The sequence below is a fragment of the Hylobates moloch genome, unplaced genomic scaffold, assembly GCF_009828535.3.
Source record: "Hylobates moloch isolate HMO894 unplaced genomic scaffold, HMol_V3 SCAFFOLD_10, whole genome shotgun sequence".
Lineage (NCBI taxonomy): Eukaryota > Metazoa > Chordata > Mammalia > Primates > Hylobatidae > Hylobates > Hylobates moloch.
Window position 1 is genome coordinate 27,032,605 of NW_026652285.1, and position 13,303 is coordinate 27,045,907.

The 13,303-nt window shown below is 46.4% G+C and overlaps 1 pseudogene; it reads right to left on the bottom strand.

The window, feature by feature from the left end:
* Window positions 1-10,149: 10,149 nt before the first annotated feature.
* LOC116474154 (glyceraldehyde-3-phosphate dehydrogenase-like) lies at window positions 10,150-11,153 on the bottom strand (annotated as a pseudogene).
* Window positions 11,154-13,303: the final 2,150 nt, after the last annotated feature.

Genomic DNA, 13,303 nt, shown 5'->3' on the forward strand with positions numbered 1-13,303 from the left:
TCCATTCCTAGGATGTGACCCTACTCAGCTTACAGTTGAGGGCATGGCCGACTGTGTCCTCAGCACCAAGAGAAGCATAAGAATTTCCACTCTGCTTTTCAGAGACTTGTCAGTTTCTCTCTTTAGTTTTCCTCCCTGCATAGCTTCAGACTTCAGCAGATGTTATGAGAGGGAATCTGGCTACCTATTTAAGATCCCTTGATGGGTCTTGGTGGTTCATGCCTGTAATCCCAGCACTTTAGGAGGCTGAGGTGGGAGGATCACTTGAGTCCAGGAGTTCAAGACCAGCTGGGCAACATAGTGAGATTCTGTCTCTAAAAAATTGTATTTTTTTAATTAGCTGGGTGTGGTGGCACCAGCTGGTAGTCCCAGCACTTTTGAAGGCTGAGGTGAGAGGATCGCTTGAACCCAGGAGTTCGAGACCAGCCTGGGCAACAAAGCGAAACCCTGTCTCTACAAAAAGTAAAAATAATTAGCCAGGTGTGGTGATGCATGCCTATGGTCCCAGCCACTCAAGAGGCTAAGGTGGGAGGACTGCTTGAGCCCAGGACTTCAAGGTTGCACTGAGCTGTGATCAAGCCCCTGCACTTCAGCTGGGGTGAAAGAATGAGACCCTATCTCTTAGAAAAAAAAAAAAAAAAAAAAGGAGAGAGAGAAAGACAGAGTGAGAGAAAGAGACCCTTCAAGTATCCCATTTTGTGTTTCCAGTCCCCGTGTGAGTGTCAGAAGCTCTGCTGGCTTCTCTGCCTGGCAGCAATGCCTTCTGTGTAGGACAAACCCAGATTATCAATCTCGAGTCTTACCTAGAGTCAGAAAATGCTCCTGGGGAAAAGGAGCTGCAGATCTCCATTCATCTCGGAAAGGTGAACCCTTCCCTGTAATGTCAGTCTCTCTTATGAACTTCTGCAGCTCTCTGATGCTTTCATAAATATCATTTTTACAGTTTACCTGGATTTTTTAGTTGTTCCTAGAGGAACTGTTGGCTTGCTGTGAACTATTTTGTCCTATTCAGAAAGACTGCCAAGATATATTCTGATGGATTGAATATATTATCATAGGTTTTGTTGGAACAAAATCTATTGAGAAATCATTTTTTTCCTTTATCTCTTCCTCTTCCCCCTACCCCCAGCCCCCTAGATGTGGGTATAGAGAAAGAAGCACCTTGGGTCAATTCCAGATCTCCTGCTCATCTAGTGTATGGCATTAGAGCATTTATTTAAACTCTGCCTCTCAGTTTGATCTGAAAATGAAGATCCTGTGAAAATTAAGTGAGGTAACACTGTATGGCACCCGCACGAAGGCTGGCACATGGATTTTAATGCCTTTCACTTCTTTCTTCTCTCTCCTCTCCCCACAGCTGATTTGAGCAAGCTTCCTCTTAGTGGCTGGGGAGTTTTCCCACAAAGGGATCAAAGCTTAGTGATTTAGGGCCGGACGCGGTGGCTCATGGCTGTAATCCCAGCACTTTGGGAAGCTGAGGCGGGAGGATCACCTGAGGTCAGGAGTTTGAGACCAGCCTGGCCAACATGGCGAAACCCCATCTCTACTAAAAATACAAAAATTAGCCAGGCATGGTGGCGGGCACCTGTAATCCTAGCTACTGGGGAGGCTGAAGCAGGAGAATCGCTTGAGCCTGGGAGGCAGAGGTTGCAGTGAGCCCAGATGGTGCCACTGCACTCCAGCCTGGGGGACAAAGAGAAACGCTCTCTCAAAACAAACAAACAAAAACAACTTAGTGGTTTTAGTGGTTTTGTTTGTTTCATTTCATTTTTGAGCCGGAGTCTCACTCTGCTCGATCTCGGCTCACTGCAACCTCCACTTCCTGGGTTCAAGCGATTCTCCTGCCTCAACCTCCCGAATAGTTGGGACTATAGGTGTGTGCCATCACGCCTGGCTAATTTTTTTTTAATTTTTAGTAGAGACGGGGTTTCACCATGTTGGCCAGGCTGGTCTCGAACTCCGCCTTGGCCTCCCAAAGTGCTGGGATTACAGGCGTGAGCCACCGTGCCTGGCCAGCTTAGTGGTTTAAAGGTAGTTTCTCTACTGATGACTAGAAAGGTGGTCAATGCGTCCAGTCTTAGGGGTAAAAGGAGATAAAGCAGGGTCTTTACTCACAGCATGTGGCCCTTGGAAATGACAACTTCAGGATATGGAGAGGCTAAGAGTAATTTAGAAGAGATAATGGAGCTTCCCAGGGCCAGGCGGGGTCCACGCTCATAGCTATCTGGAGGTGGAGGACACTCATGGGACAGAGCTACTCAAATCTGTCACTCTTCAGTCGCTTTCCTCAGCCCCCTAGACAAGGCACTTAGACGCACGGTTTCATTTAAACTCTAAGCAGAAGCAGTGGTGTGCCGGACTTAGCTCAAACCATCTTGGATATTGCGAGCTGAATGTTGAATTTTCAGGAATTTTATGAGCTGGTTGACTTCATGTTGGTAACTTAAAATCTGCAATGGTGAGCTGGGTGCTGTGGCACGCACCTGTAATCCCAGCTACTCAGGAGGCTGAGGTGGGAGGATCACTTGAGCCCAGGAGTTCAAGACTAGCCTGGGCAACATGGTGAGACCCCCATCTCAAAAAAAAAAAAATGCTGCCATGGTGGGAATATTTGTATGATGGAAACCAGTGAATACTACAAAGAAAGGATTTGCGTTTCTTCTGGAGAGCCAGTTGTTAAACATTTGCTAGCATACCACTGAACATAAGTGTTTTTACCAATTTACAGTTGAGTAAACTGAGGCTTTGAGACCCAAGTTCTCTCAGAGCATAAGTAAGTGGCACAGCCAGTATTAAAACCTGGCTCTATTTTTCATTTATTTATTATTTCCTTATTTCTTTCTTCTTTATTTTTTGAGATGGAGTCTCTCTCTGTCTCCCAGGCTAGAGTGCAGTGGCGCGATCTTGGCTCACTGCAACCTCCACCTCCTGGGTTCAAGTGATTCTCCTGCCTCAGCCTCCCAAGTAGCTGGGACTATAGGCGCCCGCCACCATATCTGACTAATTTTTTGTATTTTTAGTAGAGACGGGGTTTCGCCATGTTGGCCAGGCTGGTCTCGACCTCCTGACCTCAGGTGATCCGCCCACCTCGGCCTCCCAAAGTGCTGGGATTACAGGCGTGAGCCACCACGCCCGGCCCATTATTTTTGTTCTCAGGATGGTCATATATAACCCCAGTAGAGGAAGAAATAAAAATGCTGTACTCCCCTTCCCACCCCCACTCCCTGCCCCAGTGTGAGTATCCAAAGAACATCAGAATCTCACTTCTGCTCACTGTGATCCTCACCGTGACCCCTGGCCCAAGCAGTCTTCCCTGAATCATCCCCATTCTACAGACTGGGAGTAAGCCCTATAAGGTTCAGTGACTCCCAGCCCCGGGCTCACACATTAGTGCCAGGACTCATTAGAGGCCTCTCCACCTGAATCCAGAAACCCTTGGCCATGCTCCAGCTAGCTGCCTGATAAAGGAGCAGAATTCTCAATTCAGGTTCGGGTTCAGCAACCATGCACATTTCCTTTCCTTTTCCCTTCAGGTGACAGGAAGCCATTGCTGGTCCTCAGGCAGGCTCTGTTCATTGCTGCCACAGCCTAAACTGCAACCACGGCATATCTGGGTGCAGCTGGGAAGCAACTCATTGAGGAGAGTGTGGCACAGATGCTGCTGAGAGGCTAGGAATGTAGAGTAAGGTATCAGCAGGCGCCTGGGCAACACAGGGGAACCCCGTCTCTGCAAAAAATAAAAATGCAAAAATTAGTCGCGTGTGGTGGTGCATGCCTGTAGTCCCAGCTACTCAGAAGGCTGAGGCAGGAAGATTGCTTGAGCTACGAAGGTTAAGGCTGCAGTGAGTTGCGTTTGAGCCACTGCACTTCAGCCTGGGCAACATAGCAAGGCCCCGGGTATGAATTCTGACTCCCCACCTTAGCTGGGGGAACTTGGACTAATCACTGTGAGCCTTAGTTGTATAATTTATCAAATGGGGATATTAATCTCATCAGACTCACGCCTATAATATCTCATCACCTTGGCTAGAGGATTGCTTGAGTCCAGGAGTTTGAGACCCTCCCTGGCAAAATAGTGAGACCCTGTCTCTACAAAAAATAAAAAACTAGCCAGGGTGTGGTGGTGTGTGCTTGTAGTCTTAGCTACTTGGGAGGCTGAGGATGGGAGGAACACTTGAGCCCAGGAGGTTGAGGCTGCAGTGAGCCATGATTGCACCACTGCATTCCAGCCTGGGTGACAGAGATCCTGTCTCAAAAAAAAAAAAAAAAGAAAGAAAGAAAGTGAAAAAGAGAAAACCTGAAGATTAACTGAGCCAAAATGCAGCACCAGGGCTGGTGGACAATCAGTGCCCAATAATTAGTAGATTGGGGGCACACCAAAGGGATGTTTTAGACAAATGTTAGATCAATATTTGGCTGAGGCTAAAGAAAAATATCATTACCACATAATAAAATTCTCAGCTGGGCGCAGTGGCTAATGCCTGTAATCCCAGCACTTTGGCAGAGGTGGGCAGATCACTTGAGGTCAGGAGTTCGAGACCAGCCTGGTCAACATAGTGAAACCCCACTTCTACTAATAATACAAAAATTAGCCGGGTGCGATGGCGCATACCTATAATCCCAGCTACTGAGGCATGAGAATCACTTGAGCCTGGGATGTGGAGGTTGCAGTGAGCCAAGATTTCACCACTGCACTCTGGCGGCAGAATGAAACTGTGTCTCGAAAAAATAAAATAAAATAAAATTCTCAGGGTCAAGAATAAATCTTATATTTTATTAAAGATTTAGTTACTGCTGCAAGTTTATTATTTAAAAAATTTAGTAGCCATATTTCTAAAGCTTGTCCTAATGCAGAAATAATACTTTCTCAGCACATTCAGCACCTGAATTGTTCCTTCGGTCACTACTTGGCACATTTAGGTTATAAGTAGAAGTTCACTTTCTATTATTATTATTATTATCATCATCATTATTTTATTAGTTTTTGAGATGGAGCCTCACTCTTGTCACCCAGGCTGGAGTGCAGTGGCATGATCTCAGCTCATTGCAATCTTCACCTTCTGGGTTCAAGCAATTCTCCTGCCTCAGCCTCTGTGCCTGGCTAATTTTTGTACTTTTTGTAGAGACGGGGCTTCGCCATGTTGGCCAGGCTGTTCTTGAACTCCTGACCTCAAGTGATCTGCCTGCCTTGGCCTCCTAAAGTGCTGGGATTACAGGCATGAGCCACCGTGCCTGGCTGATAAGTAGATGTTCACTTTCTTTTTTTTTTTTTTTGAGGCAGAGTCTCGCGTGTCACCCAGGTTGGAGTGCAGTGGCGCGATCTCGGCTCACTGCAAGCTTCGCCTCCCGGGTTCACGCCATTCTCCTGCCTCAGCCTCTCCAAGTAGCTGGCACTACAGGCGCCCACCACCACGCCCGGCTAATTTTTTGTATTTTTAGTAGAGACAAGGTTTCACCGTGGTCTCGATCTCCTGACCTCGTGATCCGCCCGCCTCGGCCTCCCAAAGTGCTGGGATTACAAGCGTGAGCCACCGCGCCTGGCAGTAGACGTTCACTTTCATCTGGGGTTATGGAGGGTCAAAACGTTTTTTGGATGCCTCACTTATCTGACATTTTCTTCTTTCTTTTCTTTTCTTTTCTTTTTTTTTTTTAGATGGAATCTCGCTCTGTCACCCAGGCTAGAGTGCAGTGGAGCAATCTCAGCTCACTGCAAGCTCCGCCTTCCGGGTTCACGCCATTCTCCTGTCTCAGCCTCCCGAGTAGCTGGGACTACAGGCGCCTGCCACCACGCCGGCTAATTTTTTGTGTTTTTAGTAGAGATGGGGTTTCAACGTGTTAGCCAGGATGGTCTCGATCTGACCTCGTTATCTGCCCACCTCGGCCTCCCAAAGTGCTGGGATTACAGGCATGAGCCACTGTGCCCGGCCTCTTTATTTTCTTTATTGTGATTGGATTGAATGAAACCCATAATGAATGTTGTGTGTGTTTTTTCTCTTCCTGAAATTTTGAAGTGACAATGTTGACATTTGCTTTTAGTGCAACTTCACAAGATATGGAAATTCTCAGATAGTCTTTTTGGAAAGAGTCATGGACTAAATAACTAAGGATTACAACACTCGAAGTTTATCTTGCTTAAGGTTATAAATGCTAGTTCACCGAACAATTCTACTAAGACTAGAATTATGGTAACTATTATTTTGTCTTATATTATCATTTAAATTTTCATAAATGTTTCATGGCCTAAAAAGGCTGTAATATTTTCCCTAAGGTTTCTAGCTCAGAGTCATTCAGTGTGGGTCCTCAGACCAGCAGCATTACCAAAACACCGGAGTTTGTTAGAAAGACAAATTCTTGGGCCAGTCCAGAGACCCATTGAATGAGAACATTTGGAAGACAGGTTCCTGGAATCTGTATTTTAATCAGCTCTCCAATGATTTTGAGTGTCCCTAAGTTTGAGAAGCACTGATCTAGCCAACACACACTCCTGATCATTGCATAGTTGTCCATCTACTTTTTATATCACCATTTGAAAGTTCCAAACTGTTTTGGTACATAGATCATCATTAAATATTACAGCATTTTAAATCTTGAGACAAACATTTCAACACATAGAGAACACAAGGAGATTTTTCACTTTTTTTTTTTTTTTTGAGATGGAGTCTTGCTCTGTCACCCAGGCTGGAGTGCAATGGCGCAAACTCGGCTCACTGCAAACTCTGCCTCCCAGGTTCAAGCAATTTTCCTGCCTCAGCCTCCCTAGTAGCTGGGATTACAGGAGTGTGCCACCAAGCCCAGCTAATTTTTGTATTTTTAGTACAGGCAGGGTTTCACCATGTTGGCCAGGCTGGTCTCGAACTCCTGACCTCAGGTGATCCACCCACCTCGGCCTCCCAAAGTGCTGGGATTACAGGCATGAGCCACCGTGCTCAGCCGGATTAACGACATTCTTATGCTTGCAAAACATGGTGGCCACATATACAGCCACACAATTGCTCATCGTGTACAATTTCTGAAATGCCACTGAAATAGATATTTTGCAATTTAATCTTCCAAAGGCCAGGGATGAAGCTGCAGCAGAATAGCAAATTTGGTCATATATTCAGATCTAAGCTGAACTTTGAGGCATTCTTAGTAGTTATCATTAGGTAAAGTGACATTATGGCCAGGCACGGTGGCTCACGCCTGTAATCTCAGCACTTTGGGAGGCCGAGGCAGGCAGATCACTTGAGGCCAGGAGTTCGAGACCAGCCTGGCTAACACAGTGAAACCCCGTCTCTACTAAAAATACAAAAATTAGCCGGGTGTGGTGACACATGTATGCAGTCCCAGCTACTTGGGAGGCTGAGGTAGGAGGATTGCTTAAACCTGGAAACGGAGGTTGCAGTGAGCTAAGATCATACCACTGCACTTCAGCTTGGGCAACAGAGTGAGACTCTGTCTCAAAAATAAATAAATAAATAAAGTGACATTCTGTTCTCTAGGCCTCAGTCTTCACTGTACGTGCCTCAGTTCCAGGAAAGCAGGCAGCTTGGGTTCTACAAAATTCTGACACTCTCATCCATTTAAGTGCCCAAGCCAGAAACTTCTCATTTAAGATGAAATCCTATCAATTCCATGTCTTAACTTTCTGCCGTATCTACCTTTATCCCTGATCTGAGCCACTATTTCTTATAGCTTTCACTCTTACCACCCTATAATTTATTTCTCCACATAGCAACAGTGACTAAATATATATAAACCAGATCCTGGTATTCCCTCTGCTGAAACCTCTCTATTGGCTTCCCATCACTTTGAGTATGAACTTCAACCTTCTTACTCTGGCCTAGGGGTTCTCCCGGCTCCTGCCTACCTTGCCAACCTTATTTAGAATTGCCCTGTCTGCCGGGCGCAGTGACTCATGCCTGTAATCCCAGCACTTTGGGACGCCGAGACAGACAGATCGCTTGAGCCCAGGAGTTCCAGACCAACCTGGGCAACATGGTGAAAACTCGTCTCTACAAAAAATACAAAGAACTAGCCAGGCATGATGGCATGCACCTGTAGTCCCAGCTACTTGGGAGGCTGAGGTGGGAGGATCACTTGAGCCCAAGAAGTCAAGGCTGCAGTGAGCCGTGATGGCGCCACTGCACTCTAGCCTAGACAACAGAGTGGCACCTTGTTGCTAAAAAAACCCCCAAAACAGAAAAAACTCCTTCCTCCCAAATTGCAGTCGCCTAGCCAAACAGGACTCATTTCTGTTCCCTGAACACCCTCAGTACATTCCTGCTCCGTGACTTTGTGCATGTTCTTCTGTCTACCTGAATGCTTCCCACTGTTGCACCTTTGCTGGCTCCTTTTCATCCTTCCACTGTATTAAATTTCACTTTTTAGAGAGGCTCTCTCTTTTCTTTTCTTTCTTTCTTTCTTTCTTTCTTTCTTTCTTTCTTTCTTTCTTTTTCTTTCTTTCTTTTTCTTTCTTTCTTTCTCTTTTCCTTCCTTCCTTCCCTCCTTCATTCCTTCCTTCCTTCCTCCCTTCCTTCCCTCCCTCCCTCCCCTCTCCCTCCCTCCCTCCCTTTCTTTCTTTTTTCTTTCTTTCTTCCTCTTCATTCTTCTTCTTCTCCTTCCTCCCTCTCCCCTCCTCCCCCTCCTCTCTTCTTTCTTCTTCTTCTTTTTCTTTCTTTCTTTCTTTCTTTTCTTTCTTTTTCTTTCTTTCTTCTTTTCTTTTTTTCCTTTTTCTTCTTTTTCTTTTTTTCTTTCTTCTTCTTCTTCCTCTCTCCTCTCTTTCCTTCTTCTCCCCTTTTTCTTCTTCTCTCTCTTCTTCTTTCTGAGTCTGACTCTGATGCCCAGGCTGGAGTGCAGTGGTGCAATCATGGCTCACTTCAGCCTCTACCTCCCGGGGTCAAGTAGTCCTCCCACTTCAGCCAAGCTGGGACCACAGGCATGCACCACCATGCATAGTTAATTTTTTATTTACATTTTTGTAGGGACAGCATCTCACTATGTTGCCTAGGCTGGTCCCTAACTCCTGGCCTCAGGTGATCCTCCCACCTCAGCCTCCCAAAGTGCTGGGATTACAGGTGTGAGCCACTACCAATTACAGGTGTGAGCCCAGCCAATGACACTTAATAAATGTGTATTTACACATATTGATGGGCTTATTTGTTTAATATCTGTCTTTCTACTAGGCAATAGGTGCCATGAGAAAAGGAACCACTCTGTTTTGTTCCTCACTGTATCCAGTGCCAGCACATAGTAGAAGTTCAATGAACACTTTTTGAATGTTAGGCAAGCCCCTGTCTTGAGCCTGAGCCCTGGGCACACTGTGGGTGGTACCAGGCTCTCTGTGGGATGGATTCCAGCAGGTCATTTTTGGCTGTTGGAGCAACATTCAAATCTATTTCAGCTCAAATATTGCCTCCTTCAGGAGGCCTTCCCTGATCTCCCCATCTACTCATCCCCTACCCCCATTATTCTTTGCCACATTACCCCATTTCTTGAAAGCCCTTACCTCAATCTGAAATTATCCTGTTTATTTGCTTACCTACTTGTTATCTTTCTCTCCTGCTGGAGGGAAAGACTTGACTCAATTTCATACCCCAAGCACCTAAAATATACTAAGGCCAGGCATGGTAGCTCATGCTGTAATCCCAGTACTTTGGGAGGCCAAGGCAGAAGGATCACTTGAGCCCAGGAGCTTGAGATCAGCCTGGGCAATATAGTGAGATCCTGTCTCAAAACAAAACAAATATAGGAGGCGCACATAAATATCTGTTTGTTTCTGCATTGTCTGACCTTCCTAGGTAATTTTTCTAGATATATAGCCCCAGGACAAACTGCTTTTATTATAATAAAAAGCAATGAAGCTGTCCCATTTCAGTAAAATAAGAATACAAAATTGTATATATAACACACTGTCAACCATGTAACAAATGCATAGAAAAAACAAGGAGATACGCTAAATCGTTTTTTGTTTTTGTTTATTTGGCTGAGCACAGGGGACTCTATTGATGGTACACGACAAGATAAGGCTCCCCGTGACCCTCCTTCTTCAGAGGGTCTGCATGGAAATTGTGAGGATGGGAAATTCTCACAGTGTGGCAGGGACTCCCCAGCAGCTAAGGGCCTCTCTCTTCCTCTTGTCCTCTCACTGGGGCTGGTGGTCCAGGGTTCTTACTCCTTGGAGGCCATGTGGGCCATGAGGTTCAACACCTTGTTGCTGTAGCCAAATTCATTGTCATACCAGGAAATTAGCTTGACAAAGTGGTCATTGAGGGCAATGCCAGCCCCAGCATTGAAGGTGGAAGAGTGGGTGTCACTGTTAAAGTCAGAGGAGACAACCTGGTGCTCAGTGTAGCCCAGGATGACCTTGAGGGGGCCCTCTGATGTCTGTTTCACCACCTTCTTGAATGTCATCATATTTGACAGGTTTCTCCAGATGGCAGGTCAGGTCCACAACCAACACGTTGGTGGTGGGGACATGGAAGGCCATGCCAGTAAGCTGCTGGTTCAGCTCAGGGATGACCTTGCCCACAGACTTGGCAGCACCAGTAGATGCAGAGATGATGTTCTGGAGCCCCTTGGCCATCATGCCACAGTTTCCCAGAGGGGCCATCCACAGTCTTCTGGGTGGCAGTGATGGCATGGACTGTGGTCATGAGTCCTTCCATGATGCCGAAGTTGTCATGGATGACCTTGGCCAGGGGCACTAGGCAGTTGGTGGTACAGGAGGCATTGCTGATGATCTTGAGGCTGTTGTTATAATTCTCATGGTTCATGTCCATCACAAACATGGGGACATCAGCAGAGGGGGCAGAAATAATGACCCTTTTGGCTCCCTGCTGCAAGTGAGCCCCAGCCTTCTCCATGGTCATGAAGATGTTGGTGGACTCCACAACACGCTCAGTGCCAGCATCACCCCATTTGATTTTCGTGGGATCTCACTCCTGGAAGATGGTGATGGGATTTCCATTGGTGACAAACTTCCCGTTCTCAGCTTTGATGGTGCCATGGAATTTGCCATGGCTGGAATCATACTGGAACATGTAGACCATGTAGTTGAGGTCAATGAAGGGATCATTGATGGCAACAATATCCACTTTACAGGAGTTGAAAGCAGCCCTGGTGACCAGGTGCCCAATACAGCCAAATCCATTTACTCCGGCCTTCACCTTCATCGTGGTGCACCAGCTGCATGATAAGATGCGGTTGTCTGTCAAACAGAAGTAGCAGAGAGCCTAAACTGTTAATAGTGGTTTTCTCTAGAAGGTAAGTTATGGGTGATTGCTGTCCTCTCCTTTTTTTCAAAAAAAAAAATGCTTTTCTGTATTTTCATTGTTGTTGTTGAGACAGAGTTTCACTCCATCATCCAGACTGAAGTGCAGTGGCATGATCTTGGCTCACTGCAACCTCCACCTCCAAGGTTCAAGCAATTATTGTGCCTCAGCCTCCCAAGTAGCTGGAATTACAGGCATGCACCACCATGGCCAGCTAATTTTTGTATTTTTAGTAGAGATAGGGTTTCACCATATTGACCAGGTTAGTCTCAAGCTCCTGACTTAAAGTGATCTGCAAGCCTCAGCCTCCCAAAGTGCTGGGATTACAGTCATGAGCCACTGCGCCCAGCCCCTGCTTCTCTGTATTTTTTTCAGATGTTCCACAATGGTCAACGGTTTATTTTCATAAGAAAAAAATCAGGCCAGGCACGGTGGCTCACACCTGTATCCCAGCACTTTGGGAGGCCGAGGCAGGTGGATCACCTGAGGTCAGGAGTTGGAGACAAGCCTGACCAACATGGTAAAACTCCGTCTCTACTACAAATAAAAAAATTAGCCAGGCATGGTGGCAGGCGCCTGTAATCCCAACTACTCAGGAGGCTGAGGCAGGAGAATTGCTTGAACCCGGGTGGTGGAGGTTGCAATGAGCTGAGATCGCACTACTGCACTCCAGCCTAGGCGACAGATCGAGACTCTGTCTCAAAAAAAAAGAAAAAGAGAAAAAAAATCAGTGAGAAAAATTTAAAGTGGATGGATAAAATTTGAAAGAAAAATGAAATTCACTGGCAAGTGCCAAGGCTTCTCTAGGGTGGTCTGCTGCTCCTGCAGCTATATCTTCCCTAAGAGTTTTGGGTCTCAGAACACCACCTTTGCTGCTCAGTGCTGCTTGAGTTAACTCCACTGGCCATAATAGAGCATCTCCTGAGAGGATGGACCAACTTGGCACCTGGAAGCCTGAGGCTGGATACAGGCTTTATTATGAATGCCCACCAGGTTTGGGCTGAAAGTGAAGAAACCCAGGCAAAGCATTTGGGGATGAGTTCACACTCTCTACCCAGAAGCTTTGCTCCTCCTTGGGATGTGCAATCTTTTCAGAGGAGAAGATGCTTTTGCTAATTGAAAATACTCTTCGAGCCTGGGTGTGTTGGCTCATGCCTGTAATCCCAGCACTTTGGGAGGCCGAGGCGGGTGGATCACGAGGTCAGGAGATCGAGACCATCCTGGTTAACATGGTGAAACCCTGTCTCTACTAAAAATACAAAAAATTAGCTGGGTGTGGTGGCACGTGCCTGTAGTCCCCGCTACTTGGGAGGCTGAGGCAGAAGAATTGCTTGAACCCAGGAGGCGGAGGTTGTAGTGAGCCAAGATCATGCCACTGCACTCCAGCCTGGGCAACAGAGTGAGACTCCATCTCAAAAAAAAAAAAAAAGGATTTGAAGGGCGGATGCAGGGTGAGCAGAGAAGTGAGGTAGTAGAGTGGAAAGAGGGTTGGCCTTGGCTTGGGTTCCAGTCCTAGCTTTTCTATTTCTTGTCGTGTAAACATTAGGTACTTTGTTTCTCTGAGCTAGTTTTTTTTTGTTTGTTTGTTTGTTTTTGAGATGGAGTTTCATTCTTGTTGCCCAGGCTGGAGTGTAATGGTGCAATCTCGGCTCACTGCAACTTCCGCTTCCTGGGTTCAAGCGATTCTCCTGCCTCAGCCTCCCAAGTAGCTGGGATTACAGGCTTGTGCCACCACACCCGGCTAATTTTGTATTTTTAGTAGAGACGGGGTTTCTCCATGTTGATCAGGCTGGTCTCGAACTCCTGATCTCAGGTGATCCGCCCACCTCGGCCTCCCAAAGTGCTGGGATTACAGGCATGAGCCACTGCGCCCGGCAGTTTGTTTTGTTTTTAGTCTGCAAAGTGGGAAATATAATCCCTGTTGTGGGACTCTACTGGCACCAAGTGGGAAGGGGATTCTCTGCCCTAATAGCTTCCGTGACAGAGGCAGGAAGGTCCCTAATGAATCTGTTTAAAGACATTTTGCTTGGTTTATTTCCTCTTCTCTCCCA